We start from the raw sequence: 4,378 nt of genomic DNA on the forward strand, positions 1-4,378 counted from the left end.
CATATCTAGTCTTTGGTATCATTTTCATGCTTTTTAAAAATATAATGAATGAGATCCTTTTGTGTGCGGTCCATGGGGAAGTGATCTGCTCAAATTGTTATTGACACTTGTATGGTTAACCTAATTCTTCAAGGGAAGAAGCACAGGAGGAGAGTTTAATGGGACGGAGAAAAACTCCACTCGAAGTGGATGCCAAGTACCATCCACTGGCTGTAATTCAGGGTAACTTGTACCCTTCTGAAACATTTATTGTATACTGTGGGAGGCAGTAACATGTTTCATTCTTCAGATCAGCCTTCCAGCTTAACAGTTTCTTGGAAATTAGTTCCAGCAAAACTCCATTCATTTTGGTTGAAAACTTGTAGATTATATTTGTGATTTTATTACTGCCCTGGTTATTCCTGCCTTTTGGTATTTGCATTTTCTAAGATGACAATAGTCCATCCGCCTTCTTAAAATTGAACTTTGACAAGAGTTGTCACTGTTCACTTGCCCAGTAGATGGTAGTGTTGTGCAAGTTTCTGGCTATAACATTTACAGTGTATATAAATGCTACTTACAAGAAAGAGCCTTTTTCTCTTTAATGCAAAAGGACTTCCAAATTATTTAGAACCATAGAACACTACAGCACAGAAAACAGGCCATTCGGCCCTTCTAGTCTGTGCCGAAATATTATTCCGCTAGTCCCATTGACCTGCACCTAGTCCATAACCCTCCAGACCTCTCCCATCCATGTATCTATCTAATTTAACAAATCTGATTTAAAAAGTTCAGTAGTTATTGGACTGAATAGTTTTTTTTCCTCCCCCTCAACCCACCTGGTTCACTAATATCTTTTAGGGTTGTTATGACACAGCAGTTGGTAAAGCTGAATTATTTAAAAAAAAGTCCCAGATGGAAACTTTAAACAACTGTCATTACCTATAGTTTTAAGTGGTTTGTTTGAGATGCAGCTTTACATTCAGGAATCAGACCATCAGTTCGAGAGGTTTTATATCAAAATACATGAGACATTTATTAATTTACACAGGTTAAATATATACGCATGGCTACAAATTACTTCTTTCATAACTTTTAACAAATTCCCAAACTGTTCTCCATTAAGGCAACAGCAACCCATAGACTTAACCAAACACCAGGCAAAGCATTTTCACCGTATAAATCCAAAATGAGGTTCCTTTCACCTGGGTTCCTTTGCAGACACAGTGGTAGGCTTACAGGCTTTGATGTTACATTGCCTCTGCCCTGCACACACAAAAGTGCTACTGGTTATACCCCACACATCTCATAGAATGAGAATTCTTATTCTATCACCAGCCCCTTTGAACTCCACCTCTTCTAACAATAAAACCCCTTTCATAGTATCAAGTTTATTCATAATATAAACGTTGCTTGGTCTCTGCTAGCTAGATGCCTGATTTCACTCCGCTTCTTGAATGCTCTGTTCAACAAAATGCAAATGTGCTCTACCTCTCTTATATCTAAAAACTAGTATACATCAAAGTATCCAGACTAGCTGGCTGTAATCCAATTAAGATGTACCCACAGACTAACCCTCTATTTAAAAAAAATAATTTCCAATAACATTATATACATTAATAGCTTCATGACAAGGGGAGGAAATCTGCCATCCTTACTGGTTTGGCCTACATGTGACATCAGACCCATAGCAACATGGTTGACTTGTAACTGTCCTCAGAAATGGACTAGCAGGTTACTCTGTTGTATTACAGAAGGCAGTTCACCACCATCTTCTCAAGGGCAATGATGGATTGGAAATAAGTGCTGGCCAGCAATGGCCACATTCTGTGAATGAATGATAACGACTGAAACATTGTAGTTGATAAGTTAAAGGTACGATTGTAACTGACTTTCGGCAGAGTTCTTCTGAGGGGCAGATTCAGAAGAAAGTGGTGCTCGAAGGAGCGAGTGGGGTGTAGGTGATGAGGGATACAGGAAAGTGGTCAGATGACACTGTGTTTGAGAGCTTAGGTGTACAGAGGCTAGGAGAGATGGCAAGATTGGGGTGAGGGGGAATGGCTATGCACATGGATAGAGGGATTTATATCGGAACCTATAATGGAAACAGTTTTTCATAGTTGCATCATTTATGCTGGAGAGAGGGGATTAGAGGCAAGGTAGTTTGAGATGGAAATTGAAATGAAGGATGACGAATGTGCACAAATTCATCAAGACCCCCCTGGTCAGTATGACCAATAACAACCACCTTTGCTATGTGGTATTCCGTCTGATATTTGACACGAGTAACCAATAAATCCTCCATTTCTCACAGGATCCACCTCATGTGGCACAGCCCAGTTTGATTCTATTCCTTTTTGTCCCAAGAAAACTAGCACAGCCTGTACAATGGTTTTGCTTTGCATTACTAAGACTATAGTCTTCTTTTCAGCTCCTACACCTTGACTCCATTCCTTTCCCCAGTTGCTTGCACAGGCTGAACCTAATGCTTTGTAACTGTAATATCTGGTTTAAGCTGGAACTTTTCATACTCCCCTTATTCTACTCGCCATGTACTACTTCTGCCCATATCAGCCCCACCTCATCCCCATGACTGCTGTCATCCTTACATTTGTATTCATCACCCCTGGATTCAATTACTGCTGACCTTTACGAGCTGTGCCCTTCACAAATGCAGCTTGTAAAAAAAACTCCACCATCCACATTCCTGCTCTCAAAGTTCCACCTCCATGTCAACCATGACCCGCATCTATCGTTTTGACACAATGATGTACAACTTCTTTCTCTAACACAAATTTTTCCATTGCCTGGACCTTCCATCTCTACTTCTGCAGCTTCTTTCAGCCCTAGGTTACAACAGCCTTCCCTCTTCTGATTCAGGCCTCCCCTAGCTGGGGTCCAACACCCTGGGCCACTTAACTCCTCCATCTGAACTGCTTCTTTTCCCCTCCCTAAGCAGTCTTCTCAATGTGTGCCTTTTTTCTTAGCCTCACCAGTCCTGGTCACTAGAAGAAGGCAATGTTGTGTCCTCATCTGTTGCAGTGCTTTGAAGAGGCTTCATTGACTATATATAAGCCCAAAATTGTCCTGCTCGGAGCACTCTTGACTCCAAAGTAAAAGGTCGTGAGTCCAAGTCCCACTCTAGGGCTTGAATCCAAAAATACTGCTTGACCCTCCAGTGCAGTACTGAGGGAGTGCTGCATTGACAGAGGTGCTGTCTTTCAGATGATACTTGAAACCGAGGCCCTGTCTTCTCTCTCAGGTGGATGTGTAAGGTCCTATGGCACTGTTTTGAAGTAGAATAAGGGAGTTACCACTGGTGTCCTGATCAACATTTGTACGTTGATCAACATCACAAATATAAAAAGCAGATTTTCTGGTCATCACATTGTGATTTGTGGGAGCTTGCTATGCACAAATTGGCTACTGCATTCCTCACAATATAACAATGACCACACAATGTATTTCATTGACTGTGAGATAGGTTGGGACATCCTGTGATGGTGAAAGGAGCTAAATAAATGCAGGATCCTCCACATCTGGCAGTAAGAAAGGCGGTTCAACAACAGTGTCCTCTTCCAAGCCAATTTGCCCAGCTTCAAGTTGCTAACCACTCAAGAACTGGTTCATTGGGCAGGACATGTTGTCTGTATGTCTGACAGCAGACTCCTGAAGCAACTGCTCTACTCGGAACTTGGTTGTAGCAGGAGACTCCCAGGAGAACAGTGGAAACACTTTAGGGAAGTACCCAAAGCGTCCCTAAGAGGTCAAACACCCTGCTAACGCCTAGGAGACCCCAGCTTATGACTGACCAAAACGGAGAAGGCTTATTTGGGAACGCACTGAACACATCGAGAGACTTTGTCGGGAACGTTGCAGTGGCAACGTCGGGGGAGCGCAATAACCTCCGAATAACACATCTACCCAACCCGAGAGGCACACCCTGCACGTGCCGGAGCCTGCAGGGCGCACGTTGGGCTGATCAGCCATCTCAGAACCCATCGAAGCGGAGTGGAAGCAAGACATCCCGGATCCTGAGGGACTGCCTAAGAAGAGATAAATTTCTCGTGGGTTTTCCTGCAATACAACAGTGGCCGCACTTGGAAAGTATTTTCTGTGACTGTAAAAGCAGTTTGTGGTGGCGATGGAAGGAGCTGTATAAATGCAGGTCCTACCTGGGCCAAAAAATTGCCCCAAAAGAAATGATCAACTTTTCCAAAGGGGGAGGAGAATGGGGGGGGGGCGGAGCTTACGCGTTGACGTCACGCGCAGAGTGCTGGCAAGGTGCTTGACGTCGGGTTAGGGCACGCACGCGCGCACGCACGGTGGAGGCCGTCCTCCCAACGTCAAGACTCCAGGCCCCCCCTCCGTCGCCGCTGCGCCATCCCGTACCCGAGTC

This window comes from Cetorhinus maximus, chromosome 8 (assembly GCF_964194155.1).
Source record: "Cetorhinus maximus chromosome 8, sCetMax3.hap1.1, whole genome shotgun sequence".
In the NCBI taxonomy this organism is placed as follows: Eukaryota; Metazoa; Chordata; class Chondrichthyes; order Lamniformes; family Cetorhinidae; genus Cetorhinus; species Cetorhinus maximus.